This window comes from Protopterus annectens, chromosome 5.part1, assembly GCF_019279795.1.
Source record: "Protopterus annectens isolate FY-2018-M chromosome 5.part1, PAN1.0, whole genome shotgun sequence".
Lineage (NCBI taxonomy): Eukaryota > Metazoa > Chordata > Ceratodontiformes > Protopteridae > Protopterus > Protopterus annectens.
Genome location: NC_056736.1, coordinates 278,874,694 through 278,895,877, shown reverse-complemented (window position 1 = coordinate 278,895,877; position 21,184 = coordinate 278,874,694). Strand labels below are relative to the sequence as shown.

The 21,184-nt window shown below is 41.1% G+C and overlaps 1 protein-coding gene across 1 annotated transcript in view; it reads left to right on the top strand.

The window, feature by feature from the left end:
* Positions 1 to 21,184, top strand: part of GART (phosphoribosylglycinamide formyltransferase, phosphoribosylglycinamide synthetase, phosphoribosylaminoimidazole synthetase) — a 1,783,038-nt gene that overhangs the window by 477,767 nt on the left and 1,284,087 nt on the right. The gene's annotated exons all lie outside the window — the stretch shown is intronic.

The following is a 21,184-nucleotide window of genomic DNA, read 5'->3' as shown; positions in this document are numbered from 1 at the left end:
CGACAGATGCCTCAGACATAGCTTGGGAGCTCATCTGAATGGAAAGTGGATACAAGACAAGTGGCCTGCCAGACTACAGCATCTACATATCAACATGAAGGAGATGTTAGCAGTCCAGTTTGCATTAATGGCTTTCAAGGAGTTACTTCTTCCAGGGCAGGTGTTGATTCTAACAGACAACACAACTGTCATGTGGTACATCAACAAACAAGGGGGAACTCATTCTTATCCTCTATGCAGGCAAGCAATGATTTTGTGGGAGACTGCTCAGCTTGCAACTAAATCTTCAGGCAAGGTTTCTGCCGGAGCACAGAACTCCTTAGCAGATGTGTTAAGCAGGCAAATCATGGATCCCCACGAGTGGAAACTGGATCTTCATGTATTTCAAAATTGACAGTGTCATGGGGAACTCCAGACATAGATCTGTTCGCTTCTCCACTAAACCACCAGCTGCCAAAGTTTTGCACGAAAAGGTTTCATCACACAGCTTGAAAGTGGATGCTCTTTCTTTCAGTTGGAAAAATCTTCATGTGTATGCCTTTCCACCTCTGCCTCTCCTCCCAAAGGTACTCCTAAAGGTCAGACAAGACAAGCCAAGGATGATTTTAATAGCTCCAGATTGGCCTCGCCAACACTGGTACCCATTACTGAGGAGTCTGGTAAGGAAGCCTCCATGGCCTTTACCTTTGATTCCACACCTATTGTCTCAGAGGGACGGTCATCTACTCAATGTCAAGCTTCACTCTCTTCATCTAACAGCCTGGCATATTCTGTTTTGAAACACAGCAGGTCTCAGCTTCCTCAACAAGTTTTGAATGTGATTATGGAAGCCAGAAGACCTAGTACAAGGAAAGTGTACATGAAAAATGGAAGAGATTTTTATTTTGGAGTGCAGCAAAGGATTTGGAGGTTTCTGAGCCTAATTTGAGTGTGGCTCTTCAGTATCTTACTGAGTTATTGGACAAAGGTTTGTCTTTCTCTTCCATTAAGATTCATGCTGCAGCGATTTCAGCTCACTATGATTGTGACCCACCATTGTTTTCTCATCCTTTGTTCAAGCAATTTCTTAGAGGGGCAAAGAATATAAGACCCCCACGTAGAGCTCCTACTCCTGCTTGGGACCTCAATTTTGTGTTGGAGAAACTTACTCTACAACCTTTTGAGCCTGCGGCTGCTGCTGAAATGAAATACTTGTCATGGAAGACTGCTTTTTTGTTGGCCATTACTTCTGCAAGAAGGGTTGCTGAATTGCAGGCCCTTATGGCGGTTGAGCCTTTTTTGATTTTCCATAAGGATAGGGTATCATTACGTACTAATCCTTCCTTTATGCCTAAGGTGGTCTCTAGTGTGGCTTTAAACCAAACTATTCATTTGCCTACTTTTTATGCAGATCCCCAAAATAAGGGGGAAAAGATTTTGCACACTTTAGATGTACACAGGCAGTTGCGTTATTATTTAAGCAGGACTAAGGAATTTAGGCAGTCTCAGCAGTTGTTTGTTTCTTTTGCTTTGAGTTCTCAGGGCAAGCCTGTGTCAAAACAAACTATTTCTAAGTGGATTGGGTTTTGCATTGCATTTTGTTATTCCCATCATGGCAAGGAGGTTCCAGCTGGGATTAGGCCTCATTCCACTAGGGCTACTGCCACTTCAACAGCATTTCTAAGGGGTGGCAACTAAGGATATTTTGGAGGCAGCTACTTGGAGTTCAGTGCATACTTTCTCTAAGCATTACCACCTGCCCTCTATTCTAAATCTAGGGCTGGTTTTGCCACGGCTATTTTGCAGGGCATGTTGACAGCTCCAGCTTCTTTATGATTTGCCAGCCTCCCTTACCTCTGCTTTGGGATTCTACCCAAGTGTTAGGACTGCAGCAATGTGGGATGAAGAACATAGTACAGTTTTGTACCTACCATAAATGTAGATGTTCAAGATCCACATTGCTGCAGTCCAATTTACCCTCCCTCCTTCCTCTGTGTTTAGGGGTGGTTGTGTGGGTGGGGTTGTACTTCTGTAAATTTGTATATATTGTGTATATATTTGGTACAGGAGTGTTTGGTGTTTTTTGGTTTTGGCCTTATCTTTTTAGGGTCTTCTGACATCTGGGGCAAGAAAAGACTGAGGATATGACGTCGGTCATGCGCATTTGTACCCTGACGTCCTGACGTCAGACTAATGCACCTTGACCGACGTCAGCCTTATACTTTGGTATTCGGGCCGACTGGGACAGCGGACTACCCAAGTGTTAGGACTGCAGCAATGTGGATCTTCGAACATCTACATTTATGGTAGGTACAAAACTGTACTTTAGGGGGTGTGGGGGGCACAGCCCCCCCCCCACATAAAACTGCTTGTCGATCAAATGAATGTCTATCATATGGCCTGTCGACCATGTGATAGGGATCCATATATATGTGTGTATATATATGTATATGTAATATGTGTGTGTGTGTGTGTGTGTGTGTATATGTATATATATATATATATATATATATATATATCTATAGCGTCTTAATTTTACTCATGTGATTGTTAGTTTTACTGTCCACCTCCCAATATCCTAAGATTGCAACATTATATTAACGTTAAAATCTGGACAGAAGCAAGTTGGTGTAAAGATTGTATATATTGTGGTTAAGTGAAGCACTCACTTTTACATAAATCTAAATGTATATTAAGGGACACAGAACACTTCCTCAGGGACTTGTGTGCTTATACCAAGGGGAATAGTATAGGGAACCATGTGTTATCGGTTGCACTTGATGTGGTCTCACTGTTTACCACAATTCCCAATGATTTTGGGCATAGACTTTGCTATTAAGTATATGGAACCCGAATTGGGTAGTGATATTAAGTTAACACAAATGAGGGAACTTACGTTTGGACTTGGAGAATGTGTTTGTTTAGAGAATCCATATATTGGCAAGTCAGTGGTGTAGCGATGGGCACCTTGTGTGCGAACAGCTATGTGAATGTAGTGATGGCCACTTGGGAGAGTCAGCATCTTATAGGAGGTCCTTTCAATAAACAGGTACTGTTTGTAGAACTTTTTATTTTATGGGATGGTACTCCTGAGACCTTGATGGAGTTTGTTGAATCCCTGAATAGATCCACCCATTTTTTGACATTTACTGTGAAATGGTCACATACAAATGTGGATTTTTTGTAGATGTGACCATTTGTAGGGACAATAGGAACTTGCTTGAGACCAGGCTCCATAGGAAAGAATGTAGGGTCATCCATTTTCTCAGCAGAGAAAGCATGCATCCACAGTACATCTTTAGGAATGCGGTTCAGAATCAACTCTATATAGCTTCTAGGCTTAATGTGAGTGAACAGGATTTTCAACAGCTCAGTAATACTAGGATTGAGTTAGTACACAGAGGGTATGATATAGAGATGATGGAGAAGAATGTAGTGTGTGGGGTGAATGAGAAGCACAAGAGCTAAACCTTATTTCTCGGAATGGGCACAAGATGATAGAAGCTATAAGTTGAGAAGGGGATATAATAAAAATTTGAGTCATTTAGTTATTCAAGGAATATTAGTCCATAAACTAGTATTGTCAGAAAAAATTGGAATATGTTGACCAATGAGCAGGTCAGTAAATACTTGGATTTAACACCTCAGTTCACTTTTAGAAATGGTCTCTGAAGAGACGTCTCTGTGGAGCAAGGGACACCAACATACCAGTTATACAAGGAACATCTACTCCTTGTAGGGATGTTCATTTTGTCCATATATAAATGTTAGTCCTACCTTTTTGCATCCAGACACAGGAGAATGTTTCAGCTTCAAGATTAAAGCTACTTGTACTAGTATGCATGTGATACATCTAGCCGTATGCAGTAAATTTTGTTTGGAAGACTTGATAGGATTAGGGAACATTTACATCATATAGGCAAGAAAAGTATATTTAATGCATTGGCAAAACATGTTGCCAATACGGATGTTACACAAGTTTGCTTTTTCAGTTATGGGAATTGAATTATGGCAATAAGAGAGGAGGGTTATGAGATTAAGGATGGACGAAATAGCCCAGTGGATTATTAGATTGCGAGCAAATTTATTGCATGGTTTGAATGATTGTATACCACTCAGACCTACTTTTGAAAGCCAGACCACTACGAAGGATACGAGTGGTTGACTATACATTATATGCTACCTTCATGATTGAATATTTAGCATGATGTGTATGTGCATCTCTTTATTAGATATGATCAAATGTTTGCTTTGCTCTTGGAATGATGCATTTGTTATGTATCTGTTTTAAATAATGTTGGAATGAATGTTGGGAACTGTATCTTTAAGCTATAATTTGTCTTGCGTGACTTCAATTTAACAGTTAAATATGGTGCCTTACTCATTTACTTTTTGTATCACCTGAAGAAGCATTTGGTGAAAGCGCTTGTGTGTTTTATTAAAAGATTGCCTGTGAACCTAGAGCTTTGCCTGCGTTGGTTTTCTTATCCTAGAATTTCTGCTTTTTTACAATGGAGGTACCTGGGGAGTAGTGGTTGTTGCTTTTTCAACATATTAATGTAAAAGCTGGACAGAAGTTGGTGTAAAGACTATATATTGTGGTTAAGTGAAGCACTCCTCTTTAACATATATACAACAGTCACTGATAGGACTACCGCATGTTTCATTTAAGCTATCACTGACTGCACGCTATACAAAATTGCTTAACAATATAAAATGTAATTTACATCATGAATTTTTTATTCAAATATTAATAGCGTTAACCATTTTGCTTAGTTACTTCCAGATTCCCATCAGCACCCTCCTAAACATTGACATAGTGGGGTATGTGTTAATCTGCAAGTTTAACAAGTCAAAGCAATTCTAGTCTCTGCCACTTTTTGTTGCAAGCCATATTTTACACGTCTCTTTTTATATCCAGTAGGATTGATGCTTTATAGTCGCTTGTTTGTTCATGAATTTTATTGTTGATAGGCTTGCTTTTCGTCAGTCTCTCCACAAAAGTCTCGGATTCATGTCCAAGGTACTCCTGATTTTCTAATTTGCTCCTATCTTTTAGGTTTCTTGAGCAATTTCCTTTGGAGCAATGGAAAGTTTTCACTGAAACTCCCTTTATGGGGCTTGTCAGAAGAATGAGAAGCTGAATCCCCTTTGGATTACTGTTTATCTTTGTTGGATAAGCTATTTCCTCCTTAGCGTGTTCTGCATCAAAAATGCCTGCAATCACCCAGGTAATATTCTGAAGACCGGTAGATACAGCACCTTGAATCTCTCACCTTTCGACATTCCCTGATTGCTGCTTATCTTCTACCTAGTTTTTTGTGAATATTACTTTTCTACAAACACACTACTGTTTCTTATACTACTTTCTGCTGCAGTTTTGTCAGGTGCATCTCTTGTATGATTACATCTTTAATATAGCTTGTGGCTGCTTTCTCATTGTCAGGTTTGGTGCATACATGTTATGCACCCTTTCAATTATCGAATTTTGCTGTGGAATACCATTCCAGTTACTTATACGGTCATAAAATTATTTCCTTCAGTTTCTGTGGAACTGAATGTTTTCTACACCATCTTGTGTACTATTTTTTTCAGCTCATCTCTGAAACATTTTATGCATTTCAACCTCTGCTTTTGTAGTTTTTTAGTTCATTTGAAGGACTAGTTAAAGCTTCCATTTTCCAGACTTTTTTGAGCCATCACTTTCTCATTGTTTTACATTTGATTTATTTTTTCCTCTAAGTAACTGGAAGCCAACTTCTGTCCCAGATCTGAAACACTTGATGCTTTTTGCTGAACAACTGCAGGATTTGCTCTTTCCTGGGTGATTTTTCTCTTAAGTTCTCAAATTCTTTGGCATCCATATCGTGTAATTACTAGCCAGTGACTGAATTTGACTCTGGCTGCAAGGTTTCGATCCTTTTTATACAGTGTGTTTTCACATTGGGAGAGTTCAAATCAACCTGTTCAGCATGTAGCCATCTTGGAAGTCCAGCATTTGGCATCTTTGTGGCCACTTATTTAACTGTTAGTAATAGGTTAATTCTTTGTTATTTTATTCAGGTCTTGTGCCACAATGCAAAATCAAACCCTTCTCTTTCTTTGCAACAGTGACCATACTTTCTCTATTTAATTCTTTTCTTTGTTTAATGACTCCTGTACATTTTCTCTACCCTTAATGTTTTCTTCCAGGTGCTATAGATATTTTTTTAGAGCTTGAAATGCAGCCACTTCATCAGATAAAAGCCATACATGGCAAGTTTCTTAAGCCTGTAAATGTAGGCACAGTAAGGGTACCAGTAGAATGAGTTTATCCAGTTTGAGATGTTCTGCAACTGTGTGATTCTGTGCACACCCAGTCTTTGCTTTTACATTGATAATAGTTAGCATAACTATCTTCTAACAAGCCATGTAACCAAAGAATATTGGGAACTTTTGAAAAAAGACTACACTTGTCTAGTTTAATACTATCCTACCAGAAATTTCTGACCATTTGATGCCTGGGCCAGAAGCTGTTAATATGTGCTGCAATCCAAGTGACAGACTCAAGGCTTTGAAACTTTTGTTTTGACAGGATATTGCTGTCTGCACCAGTTCATAATCTGTTAGAAATATTTTAATTCTCAACATTTCTTTCCAGCACTTTGTTTTGCACGTGTATCAATCAACCTAATGCATTTTAGGCTTTGTACTATCACATCTTTGAATTTCAAAAGTACAAGCAAATTGTTAATTATATTTAACATCATGCAATTTCTTTTGCGCAGTCTTGTTTTTGCTTTTACACATTCTTATGAATATGTCGAAGTCCTGCCAGCACAGGTTATGCAATATTCACCAAGGATATTCACACCACCAGGCTAGTTGACCAACACAATGTGTCTGAAATTCTCCAAGTGCAACTAACACTAGGTAAGACTGCAATCCAAATTGTAGCTTGCTACAGATCCCCCACCATACCCCAAGATTCTCACTACACCTTTCTAAACATACTGGAAAATATTAAGATAGAACCAAACACCCTAATACTGGGTGATTTTAACTACCCTGCCATTAACTGGGAAAACTACTCATGTCCCAACACCTTTGCGCAACGGTTCTTGGAATTCATAAATTCCAATGTCCTGGATCAACTAATCCATAGTCCCACCAGGGGCTCCAATATCCTAGACCTGGTCATTACCAATATGGGAAATCAATGCTCCATACCTATGGTCACCCCCTCGTTAGTCAGGTCTGACCATAAGCTAATCACCCTTAACATCCACATCCCACCCCCAGTAAAGAAACCACCATAAAAAACTTCTCCAAAGCCAACTTCATGCTACTCAAGTCAGAAGTGACAAACTTCATAACACCCATGCAGACGGGAACTGAAAGTTCAACTGCTGAATCGTACACTAAGGCACTGTACGAGCACATCCACTTATGCATGAATCGTGCCATCCCAAATAGAACCAAAATGCTCTCATTCAAAAAAAGGAAGCCAATCTGGTGGTCCCCTGCCATAAACAAACTTTACAACAAAAGGAAGAAACTTTTGCAGAAGAGGAAAATCCCAGGATGCAAGAAACTCCCTTACTAGCCTCAGTAAGAAACTGAGATGCCTCATAAAATTCTCCAAAGCTAGTTACGAAAATAAAATTGCCAAAGATTCCAAAGACAACCACAAAGCATTCTATAACTGTCAAGAATCTAAATGGCAATGCTCAGGTCTGCTCTGAGCTAAAACAGAATGGCATTAAATATACTGATCCAAAGGATATTGCCAATATCCTGGCAGATCGAGTCAGTGCCAACTTCACCCCCCTCTCACCCCCTAAATGGCCCATCTCAATACCGGAAGATTGCCAAATTCCAGTAATAACGGCCACACAGGTACAAAACGCACTCTCTAAAGCCAAGAATACAGCATCCATGGGACCAGATGACATCCCAGGCTGTGTACTACATGAACTACAATATGAACTGGCACCTCACCTAAGTGTCATGTTTAATCATAGCCTCACCTCAGGTTTCATGCCCACTGAGTGGTGCAGAGCTACAGTTATCCCAATCCACAAGGGGGGATCCACCTTGGATCCTGGAAACTACCGTCTCATCAGTCTGACAAGCCTTATCTGCAAGGCCATGGAGCGTATTATCATGGAACTTATAAACAAAGACATTGGCAACCTTCAAACACTGGACCCCACCCAGTTTGGGTTTGTGAAGGGCCGATCTTGTCTCCTGAACCTGATTGACTTCTTTGAATCAGTCTCCAGAGCCATGGACAAGGGTAAGGTGGTCCACACAGCCTATCTAGACCTTGCCAAGGCCTTTGACACCATCCCTCACTCTGGAATCATAGATAAACTTACTAAGTTGGGCATTAATCCCTATGTCACCCAATGGGTTGCTAAATGGCTTACTGATGGAACCCACACTGTAAAAGTAGCCGACTCCAAATCCAGCTCCAGACAAGTGGAGTACCTCAGGGTTCAGTCCTGGGGCCGCTCTTGTTTGGCATCTACTTCTCTGAAGTACAGGTCAACACTAAGGGACTCTGGCTAACAAAGTTTGCAGATGACTGCAAACTGGGAGCCATTATTGAATCCCCAAATTATGTGGATACTCTACAAAAGGGCCTTACAGAAACAGATGATTGGTGCCAGAGCCATGGGCTCAAGCTCAATGCCAAGAAATGTATTGTTATCCCCTTTGGGAAAAAACATGTATCCATGAATTACCATATAGGTGGCAGTACACTAAACACAGAAAGTGTGATAAGAGACTTAGGGACACAGGTGGACAGTGGTCTCACCCTTCGATAACCACATCGCCACAACAGTCAGGAAATCCTTCTATGTGGCACACCTCATCACGAAGGGCTTTTCATCCAGAAAGAAGGAGGTCATTGTCCCACTGTACTCATCCCTCATTAGACCCATTATAGAATACAATGCCCCATTTGGTATGTACCTCTCAAGACATCTGCAACAACTGGAAAGGCCTCAGAAATACCTCCCTAAAAGAATCACAGGCCTAAAGCAGATGCCCTACGCTGACCGCCTTAAAAAAACTCCAGCTATACTCTGTCGCATATAGTCTACTCAGAGGCAATCTCTGCTTAACATACAAGGCCATGTCAAACCCAGAGCTGTTGGACATGCTACACTTAAAGAAATCCCAATCCCTCAGAGCTACACGCTCCAGGGATCTAACCCTTATCACAATAAACAAAACATGCTGGAGGGATAGGTTCCTGACCCAGAGACTCCCCAGACTCTGGAATAGATTGCCCATACATGTCAAGCAGAGTGCCTCTTTGGACCTCTTCAAGAGGAACCTTGACAATTGGATGGGAGAAAGGAAATTCACCCCAGGGATCACGTCAGTCGCCCTGCTAGACAGGGGTCCAGGAAAGTAAATAATGTGGGAAGAAATAGCCAGGGAATTGTTATGGCTAGGCTTGTATAGGCCCTAGGGCTGATAGCCTAGTACCAACCTATGAACCTTGATTAAAAGCTGGACAAGGCTTTTTACTATGGTTATAACCAGATGTACTGCAAACCTTTACTTCAGTGGTTGTGTATTTTGAAGCTTCCATCACCCTGTTTAGAGCCTTTAGTTTTAGGATCTTGCCTTGTAGCACTTTTTCATCACATCTTACCTTTCTTATTCTTCCCAATATTTGACTTTCATTTTATTTTTCCCTTCTCCTGCTTTCCAGCATAAATTGCTGTGCTCACATCCAAAACTTAAAAAAAGAGAAAGGTCTGACTTTATTAAAATCTGATCCATGTTGCATCATTTCATGTACTACAGATTATTCTGTCCCCTACTAGGGCATCATCCTATAGTTCATCAAACTGTCTTCATCTGTTCAGGCTAGTAACACCTGCATCTGTAGTCTGTGTAGGGCCTTGTGCGCTTGCAAGAACAGCTGTTGAATACGTGATCAGTTCTTCACTGATAGTAATTGCTGAATTTTTCCTGAGTGCTGCTATTTTGTGGTTCTCGTTATGAAGGAAATTGAAGTACCTTTGTCTCTCTTCCCCCCAGCAACATGCAGGAATTCAGCATACTGAAACAACTGAGTGTTCTGCTAATCCACTTACAATAAGGAAGTAAATCCATGTCTAGGCCCAAAGCTTCTAGCTAGATTTATAAGTACAGGTATTCTAAGATGGTGCAGCCCAATCATGTTTCCAATGAGAATTATCCTAGTTGTTCCAAGCACAGCCCTCATGATAGCAAAAATGAATTGCTCAAGGTCTGTTTAAGTAGTTCTAAAAAATTTTTTACCCATTTTGACACCATGGGAAGAATCTTAAGTAACACAGACGAGAGATGATTTGAGTTCCAAAAAGGGTCTGTCGCAAACTGAATTCTCCGGAACTTGTGTACCATATGACATGCTGATATTTGCAGGTAGGTCATTATCATTTAAAAGTATGTCTAAATATGCTGCATTCTCACCCATCTTTTGCTACTGAAGTGCCCTGCAAGTATCATAGGCTACATTTAGACAGTAGCAGCACTTACAGGATAATTTCCAATAGAAGAACAGCAGCTATCACTTCAGTAGATACAGTGATGCTCCTGTCATGCATGGTTACATAATTCCTTTAGTTATGCTGGATTTACAGTGGGTATACTTGGTTTGTCTAATCAATGTGCACATTTTAGAACACATAGGATTGTATTTGAATAGTTGATTCCTTGGAGGAGTGCTCAATAACAGAGTTGCTGGTGACAGCATGTATTGAAACACGGAAAAGGGGTGCAGTCTTTAGGTCATCAGTAGCCTGTTTTGGCAACATTGCCTTTATGAAGTCCAGTCAAATCTTCTTTACTGATAGTAAGATTGCATTAAAAGGCATTGGGGTGAGACCATGGTGAGTCAGATTATAACCCCGTTTTCTACCTCTGAAGTGCAAAGCTTATTTATATGTAGCAGGCATTGGCCATAACTCAAGGTAATGGTGTGCAATGGCTTGTATACTTTACTTTATGCTTGGTCATTTACCCCTTTGTTTGGGTGACGCTGAGATTTCGGGCCTATAACCTCTGTCCTTGAAATTGGCAGGGGTGCAGGATTCTGGACCCTTAGCCCATGTCCATTATGCTCACAGATTGCTTTGCATCCCTATGGAAGGGGGTAATCTTGTCTCCTTATCTCGTCCTTAAAGTTGAAAGTATTGCATGCCTTGGTGACTTCCTTACTTGTGGTGTATGAAGGAACAGAGCACACTGTATACATGTTTTTTTCTCTTTCTGAAAATTGCCCTAGTGAGATACAGCTCAAAACATTGAATCTGCAAATATCTGGTTTTCAGAGAGGCTTACAGTGCAGATTCTGAGAAGGTAGTCATGAAAGTAGTCATTTCAAGCCAAAAGTGAAGAAATGAATACATGTTAAGTGTAGCAGAAAAAAAAAGTGGCAAAGGTGAGATTTTTAACTTTAAATTGCCAGAATAAATAGACTTGACGGCAGAGCAAGATGGTGGTTTGCTCAGTATTCTTTCTGAACTTGCAAACTTTCTTGGATAGAGAGGATAAGGCCTCTACTGCAGCCCATGTTGGAGTAGTAGCTTAGCTGCCTTTTTTTTAAACACCTTTATTAAATTGTAGCTTGAGAGGCATGCATACATTAACATAAAAGAAAACCACATTAGCATTTTCCTTGTATATGCATTATAAATATGCCCTACTAATTCTCCCGTTTTAAACAGTAGCTTCTGTTCTAGATTCAGCTAAATACTCCACTAGATCAAGTCTTTCACTTAAGATTCCCTTATCCATTTCAATTTGCCTATACTCAGTCGACGCCTGGTAGGGAAGGCAGTCTGTAGTCCAAATGCTGTCTTGGCCTCCTCTCACTTTTACATTTCTCTCTCTCTAGTTTTTTTTGTTCCTAATACCTTTGGTTCCTTTGCCGGTTTTCAACAGTAAATTCCAGTCTCCTCTTTCCTGTTTTGTGTACTCCTCTTTGCAGTCATCCCTATTGGCAAAATCTGTTTTCTCTATTCTTGTGTTGGCTTAGTTCATAGAATACTATCTCTGCTACTTGTGCATATTATCTGTGTGGTGGTTATTCTTCAATGATCTAGATCCAGAATTCTGCTGTCTCATTTCTTGGGCTTCCCCCTTGCTTCATCATCCCTTTACATTTCGAATTGCAACTTTATTTTTGTGTAATATGAGCCTTAACTGTGTATATTTCTAAAATATCCCTTTAGATCAGCAACTCCTAAACTACCTTGCTCTGTTGGATCAACTTATCCCACTTAGCTCTTGTCCTGTTCCCCTTCCCAGTAGTGGTTAGGGCCAGGGTGGGGAGGGGTAGAGGAGGAGTGGCTTTACTGACTCGCCTCTCTCCAGAGGGAGATAATGGAATGCTTTTCCAGGCAGTTGGTCCTCTTATAGAATCTCCAATGACCAGAAATCCCATAGTATCACTGACTTCATGGAGGGAATTCCTAATGGATCACATCACCTGCAGAAGCAAGTGACAAACACTAATGCTCATTGCACATCAGACCCTGGGGCAGTTACAGGTGTATGCTCCGGTATTGGAGAATTAAAACTACAACAGCAGCTCACCTTGGATAGATGAGCGACACTTTCTGCTACTCTGTTCTGGCTAATTTGAGATCATTACCTGCTACCAAGAGTGGTGTCGTCCTCTGGCATTTCAGCCTGCCATTTGAGTAGATGGCTTCTGCTAGATCCAGGTCTCCATGAGGGATGAATTATCAAAACCTTTTCCTTATGACATGCTCCTTGGCCTTTTTCCTGGGAGAGGTAATAAGGTATCACCCTTTCACTTCCTTTGGTGTATGTCTGGCTCCACACCCAGGTTTATAACTGAACAAGTCTTGCTGGTTAGGTCATAGTCAGGGGTTCATCCCTGAATGCCTCAGACTCTGCTACGTTTAACACATTTTCAAAATCAGTACTGGAAGCAGCCATGTGCTTTGTGAAATGGGCAGCTGGCCAAATGTGACAAAATGCAAGTGCATGCAGCAGCCCACTTGGACAGTGTTTGCTTAACCACAACCACCTCTTCCTTGCTCAAACAAAAGGAACAGTTTTGTTGTCTTTAACTCCTGCACCAATTGCCAGTAGCAGATTTCTTTTTTTTTTCTTTGCAGGAGCTATTCCTGTAGTGTCCATGGGAACAGGTAGACTTGCCCACACTGACCTAGTCAGACACTATTGCTCCTTGTCAAGAAGGTTATAGAGAAAAAGTATCAAAAGGACAACACACTGTTCTACTAAAGAATCTTTTTAGTGCCAAGCAAACAAGGTCCTGGGACAGGTTTAAGTACCAGCTTCAGAATGCTGACATTATAGGGCCTTCTGTCCCTTTTGCTTGCACAGGACTTTCTGGTCTCCTCAGACCTAAAGGCTGCCTACCTTCACACTTCCATTACAAGGTACACACAATGCATCTAAAATTTGAAGCAGTGTGTGCTCCTTGCCAGTTGACTCTCCCATTGGCTTGTGTAGTGCACCCAGTGTAAGTGCTTGGCTTGTTGACTAAAGGCATTCACACCTAGATGTCTGTATGATCCAAGCAGCCTCTCCAGAAGCATTTCAGAAGGCTGTGCATTTTACTGTAACCAGTTTCAAAACCCTGGATCTTTGTCAATCTCCTTCAATCCTGACTCTCCTTAGGAGACTGGTTTTGTTCCTGAGGTATTACTGGACTCTGAGCAACAGAAAGCCTCTCTTCCCCAGGTGGTCGGTTTATTAAAACAACACTTCCAAATTAATACTCAGTAAAATACCATTATATATTTATTTGTTAATTTATTGCATTTGGTTACTGGGAATGTCTGACTAGGCCGTAAATCCCCTTTTCAGAGGAAGCCTGGGAAGAAGAGTTCCAGCTGACGGGTATATACACGCAAGATAAAGGTAAAAAGTCTCTCTACTCAACCAAATGGAGTAAAATAAAACTCACTTGTATATATGTAATATACAGGGCTTCATTCACAATTCACAAATTGACAGTCCCTTATAGTACTAGAATACATGATCTTACGCATGCTGATGGTCCCAATGTAAACAATCAGTAAAATCTGTGCTAAAACTACATTCTGCTAAACTGATTCGTTATGGAAACTATTTTTTTATTCCCCTTTTGGATGAGCATTTATAATTGCTGTATTGAGATGCTTGTACTGTGGTTTTTATTAGTATATATTTTTTATGGACAAAGTAGGGGATAACACTGTTTCTGTGTTTGTCATCTTACATGTATAAGAATTTGTAGCCATTTAGCCACTGTTTACATTTTTTTACTTGTGCGATTCTTTTTAGTTCTTTCAAATTCAGTATGTGAATAAATAATAGAATACTTAAATGGTAAAGAGTGAATTTTGTAATAGTGACACGTTTTTAAATAGTACTGGTTCTTTAATGATGTGCATTTGTGTCCGCTTCCAATGACATAAAAGGAACTGATGCAAGTTATTTGTTGTTGTGATGAAGTTTTCAGGTTTGGGACAAAAGTAATACATCTTGCTTTGTAATAATTTTTGCACCTGAGTTAGTGTGCAGCCAGTTCTAGCGTCAGGGAGTTGCTTCATATTTGGTTCTTTTTATTTGGTACCCCCATTCTTTTCTTTGTTAATTTGTGATATATTGGCTGTTATCCAAATGTATTTAAGCATTACTTATGGATGGCCTTCCATATCGCTGTTGCAGTATTCATTACATTAGCAATTTTCTGCCTAGGGCAGCCCAATGTCCAGCCAATATACCAAAGAATTAGGTTGCTTTAAGGTTTGCCGTATGCCCCTCATGCAGCGCAGAGCATAAAGTTGACGTCCTGATGTACCATCCTCAGAACTTTTTTGCTGCCAGTCTGAATGCCATCTCTCATCAGTTTGCATAGCTCTCAACCTTCCATCTCCAAAATGAAGAACACTAGCCCTCATAATGTGGAACAAATGGGCAAAATGTGGAACACGTGCTAATGGCTTACTAACAGCTTCAGCTAGAAAGATGATCTTTTAGTGAATTAATATGATATATTTCTATTTACCATGAATTTCACTTAAGAATTCCTAACAGAGACCTTTCAATGTGGAACTACCTTTCAATGTGGAACTTGGAGGAACATGAACTTTTAGACCCGAAATGAGGTACGTTCCTTGTAATGAGGTACACTTGAGAGGTATGTTGGTATGAATGCCTACATTCTGTTGCTGGTTTCAGAGCTTTTACAGATAAGTGCCCCATTGGAGTTTCTTTTTTACTTGTCTATCTTGTTGCTTGTGGGGTTTCATGTCATCCCCGAAGGGTAAATGCCAGTGTGGGAGACAGATTCTCCATAAACACTGCCACAAACAGTGTTTGCTTTGCCTTGGTGCCTCGCAAGACTGTTCATCCTTTTCTATTAGGCTTTTGTACCCAAAATGTTGCGCAGTAGACTGACTTCTTTGCCGCTGTATCTTGGCCATCAGCGACTTAAACATCTTGCAAAAGATACTATGGAGGGAATTTCCTGCCCCAACGGACACTTGCCAGGGAAAAAGACTAAGAAGCCTAGACTGGAATCTTCCACTGCTTGTTTCTCCCCAAGGTGAGTGAGTGACTGGAGGCTCGTCCAGCTTTGTCCGATTTTGCTGCAGCAACCAGGTTGAAGACTGGCGGGGATCCAGCTTTAAGCACGTTTGAGGAGGCTTTGCAGATCCCCATTTCAGATGTTCAGTGGTGAACCAATGTTTATCATTTCTGGGGGGGTTCTGCAGATTTTAGTCGGAAGAAGTTCCTATTACTATTATTGAATGCCACGCTGGGTCAGAGCCTTCCAAGTTTTATAAGGCAGACATCCCATTAAAGAAAAACAAAAACTATTGCTCCTGCCCCTAAGTATCCACAGAGTGGCAGGCCTTCATTGAGGGTTTGTTTAACTCTTTGATGGCTTTGAAACCTCCTTAGGGTGTTTTCTGTTCCAGCTCCCCCTTGGCACTCTCCGTAAGCCTTGGGGAACAGGATTCTGACGAGGAGTTGGATTCTGATGAGGAATCCCTTGCTTACTCTTAAATTTCTTCTCCTTTGGACTGACAGAAAGAGGAATCTACCAGTCCTGATGTTCCCTTTGAAGAGATTTATTTTGGGGGCACAATCTCCAGGATGATTTTTTTAAATGGGATTGTGCTCGTATTTCTGAGATCCATAAGAGGTATTATGAGGGGTGTCTGAGGACTATAACTTTTTGTACAGGTGTCATGTTGCTGACCCCTCAGTGGTGTCTCTAGCCTCTGACAAGCCCTGTCAGTTGCTTCCTTTGCCCAAGTTACTACCTTCCGATTTAGACAGCAGAACCATGTAAAGGCTTGGTAAGGTTTACATCTCTGCTACCTTGGCTTTTAGGGCTATTTATCAAACCTATATGTATAGGTATGTCTGCTGTCCTATCCCAGGCTTGTCAAGTTATTTCTGATCCAGACTGTGAGAGAAAACTTCTATTTCCCTGTTAGGGACTTCCTCACAGGTGGCTCAACATTCCATCAGTTGTAGATGTGCAGGAGGTGCTTCTAGGGCTGCTGCTTTTGGGTCAGTGAAGAGGAGGAGGTATTCTTGGCTTTGGCTTCAGCCATTGCATGATATCAAGGCTAAGTCGATGGATACCCCTCTTGATAATCAACACTTATTAGAAGAAATTGCTGCTGATTTAAGTCCCTTCAAGATGAGGGAAAGGCTTCACAGGAATTCAAACGTCTGTTTTCTCCTGTTCTGAATTTCAAAGAAGCTACTCCACTAAGCCAGCCTTTGTTCGAAGGCAAACTCTCTTATCCTAAGGGCAAAAAAGGGTGGCAAGCAGGCTCCTCCTGCTGAGGCTACTCAGACTTCAGGGACTAGGAAGTCTTCTTTTCCAGCTAAACCAGGTGCTGTCTATCCGTTTCATCCAAGCCACGTTCCTCTTTCTCTTAAACTGTCTCTCTCGTCCCCTGTTTGATTACAGATAACTCAGGATTCCTGGGTTCTGTCCATTATTCCGCAGGGGTATTTCATGGTGGAAATCCCTTCCCCCTTTCATGGGGTATTCCTAAGCCTTCTCGGAAATGACTCCCCTCTTTCCTAGAAGTGCTTCGGGACCTTTTGACTGGGTGTACTATTCAAGAAGTGCCTGTGTCCCAAAGGGAAGGGGTTTTTACTCCAGGATGTTTATAATACCCAGATAAGCGGGTACTTGGAGACCAACTCTAGACCTCCTTTTGTCTAAGCACTTTCTCTGAAGGTGCCCATTTTTCAAATGTTGTCCTTTTAAGATTTTATTCTTACTTTCTGAGGCTTGTATGGTGTCTCTGGACCTCAAGGATGTTTATCTCCATATTCGGATCCATCCCCTATTCAGGAATTTTTTGTTTCTCTGCTTCCTAGCATTTTCAGTTCTCTGCTTTTCCCTTTGGCCTTTCTACTGCCCCAAGGGTATTCTCCAAATGCCTTGCTCCTGTGATTGCTTTTTGCAGGCTTCGGATGATCCAAGTATTTTCTTGGACAATCTCCTGTTTTAGGAATCCTCTCCAGAGATCCTTTTGTAAAATCTTCGTTTTGCCAATTCCCTTCTTCAGAGTCTGGTGTTAGCAATAAACTTCAGTCTTTGACTCCTTTTCAGAATCCTGTTTTTCTGGGTTGCAGGATTCAGATGGTGCATATGCTGGCATCCCTGCCACCTCCTATGGTCTTAACTCTCATTTCCTCCTTTCAGACTATTCCTCTGACCTCTATTACAGCCAGGGGGTTTGAGAGCTGTGGGATTCATGACATCCACCATTTCTATGCTCCTTCTAGCTAAACTCCACTTGAAGTTTTGGTGGTTCCTGAAGTTAGTTTGACTTCAAGAATGCACATCCTCAAGAATTTGTAGGCCTTCCTTGTCTCAAGAAGGAACTTCACTGGTGGATCCAGCAAGTTGTCTTTAAATCCCTGGTTCCCTTTTCATCCTTCTCTCCCCTCTCAGGAGCTGTTCCACAGATGCTTCAGATGTGGGATGGGGAGCAGCTTTTGGCTCCCTAAAGGTGCAGGGAGTCTGGCTGCCTCCAACAGAAACACATCAGTGGCACTCCTGGTATGGGATATTGTGGTCCAGTATCAAGTGACTTTTTTCAAGCAATTTACATTCCCTTATGTCAAAATGTTGTCAGACACACTGAGCAAGTCCTTAACCCAGTCCGATGAATGGATGCTTTACTTGGATGTGTTTCTGGACATTGTCCACCAAGGGTACTCCAAGTAGATCTGTTTACTTCCCCTCTGAACAGACTACTTCCTCTATTGTGCCAGAGTCCCAGGTCCTCTGGTATGGAAGGTAGACACCCTATCTTTTTCTTTGAAGGGGATGTTTCTTTATGCTTTCCCTCCCCTTCAATCCAAAAGTCCAGTTCAAAATTCAACAGGACTCTTCCAAAATCTTGTTGGTGACTCCTTTTATAACTGAGCCAGCATTGGTTTCCTCCTCTTCTGCGTTTATCCAAGGGCAGTCATCACAACTCGCACAAAACGGGGATCTCTCCTCCATCCCCACCTGTCCACACTTCAGCTGACACTGTGGATGATAGGATTTTGATTCCATGTCGACACCTTTTTTTCTGAAGACATGCTTGGGGCCCTGTAGGAGGTCAGGAAACCCAATAAAAGGAAATTCTGCTTATCCAAATGGAAGAGGTTTTCTGTATGGTGTCTCGTAACCTGGATCCACTTTCTGTGGATGTTCCTTTGGTTCTTTGTGTGCATTGCTCAAGGCTAGGTTGGATTATTCTTCTGTTAAGATCCGCTTATCAGCTACCTCTGCTTGTCTGCCTTTATCTCCTCATTTAGCTTCTAGCTTTGAAGCTAGACAATTCCTTAATGGAGTTTTTCATATTAGGCCTCCCCAGAAGCCTGTTCCTCCATCCCCTGGGAATCTTGATTTTGTTTTGGAAAAAATGACTTTGGCTTCTTTGAGTCTGCTGCTTCAGCTTCCTTGCAGCATTGCTCTTGGAAGAGAGTATCTTTTGTTGGCCCTTACGTCTGCCAGATGGGTGTCCTGAGCTTCAAGCCCTTATGACGTGTCCTCTTCTTTTTGTCGTTTCATAAGGACAAGGTATCCTTGCGTATTAATCCTGTTATGCCCAGTGTGGTGAAATGAGTTGTCCCTTAATGATTCTGTTAATTTGCCCACTTATTTCCCTTCTGCACAGTCTGTTAGTGAGAAGGTGTTGCACACACTGGATGTGCATAGACAACTCTGATTTTATTTGGGTAAGACTGACTATTAGGAAATCAGTTCAGATTTGTTCCATTTCATCCCAGGTCTTTGGGATTGACTGCATCCAAGCAGACCATTTCCTCTTGGATTTCAAAAGCTATTTCTTTTTGTTCTCCATGGTAAGAGCCTTCCTTATTTTGTAAAGGCTCATTCTGCTAGAGCTGTGGCTTCTTCAAGAGTTTGGATACCAACTGTATTCTTGAGGCAGCTGTTTGTTTGGACTTCTGTGCATACATTTTCCAAGCACTACAAGTTGGATCGAATCTCTGGAGCTAGAGTTAGTTTTGCTATGGCCATCCTTCATGGCTTCCTAGAGAGCACATTTGGTCCCTCCTCCATCAAAGTTTCTTCCTGAGCTTTGGCACTGTCCCTAATGTAATGAATACTGCAGCAGTGATATACAAGGACATAGTACAGTTGTGTACCATCTTACCATAATGGTAAATGTCCTTCCCATCACTGTTGCAGTATTCACTTCCTCCCTCATCCCCCTGTTCCATTTCTGTTCTTGATGTACTGGTTACCTCTTGGTTTTCCTTGGACTGGCGTTCCTACTGGGGCTTTCAATTCGATGTATGGTATGTCCTGATGTTACCTTTATGCCCTACGCTGCACAAGGAGATATGGTGTACCTTAAAGCAACCTAAGGCGTTGGTATACTGACCAGACGTTAGACTGCCCTAGGTGGGGAATATCTAATGTAATGAATACTGCAACAGTGAGGGGAAGGACATCTACCTTTATGGTAAGATTTTACCCAACTGTACTTTAACACTAAATATTAAAAGTGTAGGTTTTTGGTTTCTCTGAGTTGAATATATGCTTTATACAAGCTTACTTTTAACTGCCACTAGTGGGGTTCAGTGCAGGGTGAATTTTGGTTTCATTCAGAGAGCTGTACTGTTTCCTGTAAGCATTCTCCTGAAGACTTGACACCTTTTGAGTACAGTTTTTGAAGCCCCACTATTGCAATGGGTACTTTTGGACAACTGTATTTTAAGTGATGGGAGTGAGTGCCCTAATATTGCTTTGTCTAAGGTCTGATGCGTTTACAAATCTTTCAGTTTGCACTATTGACATTTGACTAGTATTTATAAGACCTTGTTGAGGTTGTACTAGTATTTTGGAGTTTTTTTATGTGAAAGTATATTCTGGGAGATTGCAAATGAAAAGGCCTCGGCATATTTTCCAGGTAATTTACTGTACAGGTGACTGAAGTACAAATGCTCCTTTTCTTAAGAGGAGTGCTAGTATATTCAAAAGTAACTTTTTCAGTAGCCGAAAAACTTGCATTTGCTTTCTGTGCAAACTGCAGTTTGTGAAACAGTAGTTACTGATATTGCCAATTGTTTTTAGGCAGTTTATTTTGGGAATTTAAAATGTGCTTTGCAAGCTTTGTATTACAGCTGTGTGGTTTTGCCACTCTGACTTGATTTTCAAAGCTTCTGTTCCGTTCTCACCACTGTGCAAGGCGTAGTACAGCTAAACGGACAGCTTAACACTTTAAGAAAATCCAATAAGCGAAAGAATCAGGGTTTCTTGTAGCTTTAGTAAGATTTCTTAACTTTAATACTTTTTTCTTTGTAAAACTGCAACACAATACAAAATAGCAACATATCGGAATATATACAATATACAGCACTTCTAAATACAAAGAATTACAACATACAAATTACTTACAGGAGATGTGAATGCCAGGGCCTGGGAAAAGATCATGACTGCACTTCATGAGGGCTAGAAAGAAAGCTGCTTCCTGATTGAGTTGCATCACTTCCTGAGGCTTGCTATAATGCTGTAAAACAAGTTTATCTGTTATAAATAAAAGGCCACTAGATGGCAGCAACAGATCAAAAATGCTCAAACTGTACAACTATGATATAAACTGCTTGAATTGGTATGAAAGGCAGAATAGCTTCCATGGAACAGTTTTTGAGAACTAGCATAATCTGAAAG